This window comes from Danio rerio, chromosome 10 (genome assembly GCF_049306965.1).
Source record: "Danio rerio strain Tuebingen ecotype United States chromosome 10, GRCz12tu, whole genome shotgun sequence".
In the NCBI taxonomy this organism is placed as follows: domain Eukaryota; kingdom Metazoa; phylum Chordata; class Actinopteri; order Cypriniformes; family Danionidae; genus Danio; species Danio rerio.
Genome location: NC_133185.1, coordinates 851,059 through 857,177, shown reverse-complemented (window position 1 = coordinate 857,177; position 6,119 = coordinate 851,059). Strand labels below are relative to the sequence as shown.

The window sequence follows — 6,119 nt, the reverse complement described above, 5'->3', positions numbered from 1 at the left end:
AAACAAATTAAGTTGAACACAATTAAACTTAATTTGTTTGTTTAAATTCAACACAAATAAATTATTTGCAACAGTTCTGCATGCAACACTTTTTGCAAAAATACTTTATAACCTAATGAATTCACATTAAACCTCTTTTAATATTAATCATTTATAAAGTTATTAGTAAATTCGTCTTTAGTAGACGGGAGGATAATTCTACCGGAGCGATATATCTGTGCGGATCTGATCATTTCAGGTAAACACAGCTTATATAGTAAGAGGTAGTGGTCTGTTATATCATCACTTTGTGTTAAATACATCAATGACCTCAATTCCATAAGGCAAAATTAGATCTAATGTGTGCGTTAAGCAATGGGTTGAACCAACAACGTTTTGCTTTATCCTAAGTGATTGCAATAAATCTGTAAACGCAAGCCCTAATGTATCGTTAGCGCCATCTATGGGGATGTTAAAGTCTTCTACAATTAGCATATATCAGTTTTGACTATTACTTTAAATTAACAAAAGCTAAAAAATACTCCATTTTACATCTACTAGCTCACAAATGAGCAATGATGCACTCTCAGAAATAAAGGTACAGGGGCTGTCACTGGGGCACTACTTTTTCAACATATTTGTACCCGAAGAGTTCACATGGGTACCTTAAAGGCTCATATTAGTGCCCAAACAACACATTCTCACTCCCAACTCGTCATATACTGACGCTTGGTCAGGAACCCTCGGCGTAAGTTATTGACGCACAGGGTACCCCTTTAGCGTCACATTTAGACGTGCAGGGATTCCCTATAGAATCTGTACCTGAGCCTGAAGCGTCATAGGGAGACGCTGGAGGCTCGTATAATTACCAATAGATGTCAACGCACTTTTTAAAACCTGATTTACGCCTATTATCGCAGTTTTCTTCTTTTAAAAATATGTCATTTTTATTTTGTTCATGAAAAGCGTCTGTAAACTGGGTCGAAACTACTGTATGAATAAACTTCGGTCCACGTGACATCCCTTCACGGTGAGTTTAACGCCGCTCTGCTATTGGTCAAACTGCATCAACGGTGAGTTCTCAGATGAGTTCAACTGTCAACATTAAATAGTATGTTAATGCTGCATAATGTATTTTTATTGGAGATTAGTTGGTTTTTATAAATATGTTATCATTTACTTTATATTTAATGAGTGAAAATATATTCGGTTGTCCAGTTTAGGTTAACTATAAAACTATACTACTAATAAAACTTTGATTCATTCATATTATTTATTATTTTTTTATTTTAAAAAATATTACATTTCAAGTACTAAGTTTAAAAATGTTTTCGGCTGATCTTTTTTCATTTTAAATTATTCATTGAAGTTGGGGTCATTGTATGTGGCGATCTATTTTTTACAGTCTATGCTCGCTATCCCAAGGTTCATTGCGATCCCAAGGTTCACTGCGGTTTTCCACAAGGTAAGTAAAAAGTAAATAAAGACGATTTGTTAATAAAGCATGTACTGTAAACTAGCGACGTTATGTTATTACATCAAGTTCATTTATTAAAAACATATTTTTCTCACATATAACGTTGGTCATGCATTAGAACAATAAAAACATTTTAAGATGAGGAACAGTGTTACCAGATTGTTGTTTTCCACAATAGAATTCGTGCAAAATCTATATATAATATGCAGTATGCAACTCTAATAATACAAATGTATTCGTAATTGTTTTAATATTAAAGAACATCAAGTGTTTCCAAAGGTTTAAAGGCTACATTGTAAAAACAATTATTTTCTTAAAACACACACACACACACACACACACACACACACACACACATATATATATATATATATATATATATATATATATATATATATATATATAAAACACACACACACACACACACACATATATATATATATATATATATATATATATATATATATATATATATATATATATATATATATATAACATAACAAAAGCTCAAGTATAACTTAAACTTAAGCTGATGTATGTCACAATGAATATCTTACACTATTACAAGTATAATTTGGCCTTTACCAATTTATTTAATAAAAGAAAGAATCTATCATCTCTAAATTGTGGTAAAGAGGCACAACAAGCTGTCTTCTTTGTCAAATATTATGTCAGTCAGGATGGCAATGGTAAAACTCAAGGATTACCTTGCACCTTCTCAGAAATTTACCATTGATCATATGTATTACAAGTGGCTGGATTGTTTTTAACACAAGCAACGTTTTTTAAATCATTATCTTAAACAGATTAAGGCTCATTTTGGACTACACTTACATTACTTTACAACTGCTTAATGCAGTACTGATGTATCTAGTAGTTTAGTGGGTTTAACTAATGTCACATCTGTTTTTATTCATTTTAGATGCAGAAACTTTTGACATATGAATTCATCTTGACTAAGGGTAAGGTTTTTGTTCAGAATTAATCATTATTTAAAATCATTGTATTTTCTTTGTTATTATGTACAGCTTTTAAAAGAATGTACTTTCTTTTAATAAAGAACTCTTCACAGCACTGCATCTGAACAGTCACAACCTCACAGAGCTGCACAACTGCCCATCTCAGATCAGTGTTGAAGCTGGAACCTCATCTTGTGTACAGCAAAGGCAGAGCTGAAAATTCACTGTTTGTCTTGTATTGTGTGGTAAGTCATAGTTTTATTTTTATTTTTTTATTGCAACACTAAGTAGTCCATTCTGTGGCCAATATGATATAAAAGGCCTAAAATGGGACTAACGTGATTATTGTTTTGATTTCTAGATAAGTACTTATGGGGCTACACATGCAGCTGAAGTTAGCTACATGGAGTAGGACATTTCTTTCAGTATACTCTTAAAGAGATTCACCCAAAAAGGAAAATTCTGTCATTAATGACTCATACTTCACTTTTTCCAAATATGTCTGAGTTGCTTTCTTCAGTTAAACACAATTTATATTTTAAAGAAAGATGAAAACCTGCAAACATTAATTTCCATGGTATTTGTTTTTTCCTACTATGCATGTCAATGTTTTCAGCTTTTCAGCTTTCTTCAAAAACTTCCATCATGTTCAACACAAACCACTTGAGGGAGAGTAAATAGTGAACTATTCCTTTAACCCAATCTAGTTGACTTTACTAGAAAATTGTATAGAAACCCAGTGGCTTAAACCCCTTACATTTTATACAAGGTACAACTTAACAGCCATACTTGAATTAAAATATTACTGTAAGTCCAAGAAGATTGTAACGGTTCTAGGTTAATTTAAAGAGGGCTGTTTAGTTTCACCTTGTGTAAAAACATAAAGGGTTTAAGGCAACATGTTTCTATGCAGTTTTCTAATAAAGTCAACTAGTTTGAGTTAAGAGTGTAATGGTTTACAGTAAAAGCAGTGAATCATGCAGGCATAAAATAAATGTTTAGCCTTGTAAAACAATAAGCTTGTTATAATTTAGAAATATTTTTAGGGTGGAGCACTGTATGCTGTAGTAGTTTTCATATAATTGATGAGTCAAACATGAGGTATGTTTTCAATTGCAAGAAGTGAATTAACAATATGTTCATCAAGATTTAAATCTTGCATCTTATATTTTTTAAGGTTTTGGCCCAATAATACCCATATTCTGCTATTTAAAAAAAAACTTGCTGGAATTTGTGTCAGCATTCCCTTCAATGAAAACTACAGCAGTGGACATCAGTGGTGATAAAAATGTTTGAGAAGGATAATGGTGTTCATAATGAGAAGTGCAGTCACTTTCCTGATCTCTGAGTTTGTAGAACTGACAGATCTGCTTGGAATACATGGAAACATGCTGAAAAATGTTTAACCTATTATACAGTTAATTCAAGAGTGCCAGGTTTAATGACACTTTACATATATAAATAAATATCACTGAACTTTCTAAATGAAACCTAACACTCATTCTTTGTTCAGTAATGATATTGTGCACTTCTAATACTTTACAGTGGCAAAACCTGGAATAACACATGGGAGCCCTCCAGGAATTGCTGACACTTTACGCCCAAGTCTCCTCATGCTAACCGGATTGCAATATGACAGTCTAGTCAGCATAAACACCTGGACTCACCAAGCACACTTTGGTTCTCCATGTTTTGTACAAATTGTTTTTGCTATTCTTCAGTAAATACTTGAATATGTTTTGAACTTATTCTACTTTTGATGTTTAAGTTCAGAAAGTTGTTATTATAAACATAATTTGCATTTGTCATGAACTTGACTTCTTGTTGTTGTGAAAGCTGTTTATTATAATGGCATTTCCAAAGGCATCGTTTAAAAGATTTTTTGCAGTGCAGTTTTACTTGAGCTTGACATACCAGATGTATGACATGAATAAATATCACAAAACAAATATAATAATGATAATACAAAATATAAATTTCCTTCAATTATAATTGTTTTTAATCATTTATATATGTATGGTAATATATTATTGCATTAAAAACTGTTATAAATATATATACATTTTTGGTTTTTGCATGTTTGCGTGATTTTTTTTTTTTTTGTGGCATTATAAATAAATTATAAATGTTTCATTAAAAATGTATTGTGTTTATTTGCATACTCATTTACAATGAACTACTATTTTTACTATTTAATGGGCACTATATTTGTCATTTAAGTTTGACATATATTTATATTTGTATACCTACATGATGCAGGGTTTAGTTACAGGAAATGCTGGAAATGTTTTCAAACATGATGCTTTTTTTTATTATTTTATTATTCGTTTCAAATTTACTATACTGCCTATGATCTGGTTTTACTATGATCATTTTGCACATCAGGTTACCCCCACAAAGGAATCTCAAGGTAAATATACATTTGTATTTTTAATAAGACAATAAATAACATGTAATATTAATACACATTTTGATATTTAAGTTATATTATAAGGTTATTATAATCTACCTTCAACCGGAAGATTACCAAATAGAGACAAAGTGTGACGTAGATTGCGACATTGTGATTGGACTATAACTTCTAAGCCAAATTAAAAGATCCTTCGTGTTGCTAACTATGTTTTGCCAACTTTGCCACTTTACTAACAGTGTCCTTTATCAATGAGTTATCGCTGTGTTTCAAATAGTTACCGATTAACCAAGATCGTAACCCTAAACTTAACCCTAACTACAGCTTTCAATGAACTACAATTTGTAGCGCCATGTCTTTCCCGTCCCATCTATACAGCGACAAAGGATTGTGGGTAATGTAGTTTAAAGCCTTTTTGTAATAAAATGGAACAAATACTATTTTTAATGAACTAAAGACTATCTGAATAAGGTCATTGTGTATATATTTATGACATATATGAATGCCAGACATAAATTTGTTATTTTACAATGAGTATTTTTTTAAACAGCTTTTATTGACTCGATCAGTATATATCAGACTATTATATCCAACATTATTTATTGAACATAGCATAGATAATAGTCTTGCTGATATTCTCTCACTCATTTCTCGTTTGAAATGTGAATACTTTTTCCTTTTCTACGGGGCTCTACTCATCCCCTTTGAGTGAAAGGGCAGTTAACATATGTAGATGTATTATCTTCAACATGGACAAGAAATTGTATTGTCACATGTACAGTTGTGGTAAAAAAAAAAAAAAAGCTGTAAAAATAAGCTAAACATTAGTATCCTCTTTAATCACAAGTTATTAGCAATAGTGATCTATGTTCATCACAAATATTATGAGTTCAGAATAAAATGTGTGGATGTAATTCTGTAAGTGTGTTTCATTAATGGTCATTATGTGATGTTTAATTGTTTTCACTTTATTTGAAATATGGATAAAAGCTCTTAAAATATGTAAATGTTTATAAATATAACCTTTTTAAAGACATGTATTTGTTTGAAAACCAGTCTTTATCTGATTATTTTTACTTTCTAAATCTTCAACTGTTTGTGTAACAGTATGTTTTGATGACAATGGATGAACTTTGTGTTAAATAATGATTCCACATCATGTCTTTGTCCTGCATGTGGGTTAATTTGTTAATTATTTTCTTTATGATCAAATGATTTTAAGATTTGCTGCATTGTAAGAATCATGAAAATAGTGAGAAATAAGGTAACAATGACGATAAGATATCCTTTCAAA

At 30.8% G+C, this 6,119-nt stretch overlaps 1 long non-coding RNA gene across 4 annotated transcripts; it reads left to right on the top strand.

Moving 5' to 3' along the window:
• The first annotated feature begins 674 nt into the window (after nucleotides 1–674).
• LOC137496550 (uncharacterized) lies at nucleotides 675–4,492 on the top strand. Of its 4 annotated transcripts, none has more exons than XR_011016965.2 (5): nucleotides 675–1,009; nucleotides 1,385–1,444; nucleotides 2,379–2,418; nucleotides 2,517–2,660; nucleotides 3,961–4,492. It is a non-coding gene; the product is annotated as an uncharacterized lncRNA (long non-coding RNA). The 4 variants fall into 4 exon arrangements; XR_012386051.1 differs by having other exon boundaries at nucleotides 675–1,052; XR_011016964.2 differs by having other exon boundaries at nucleotides 675–1,444.
• Nucleotides 4,493–6,119: the final 1,627 nt, after the last annotated feature.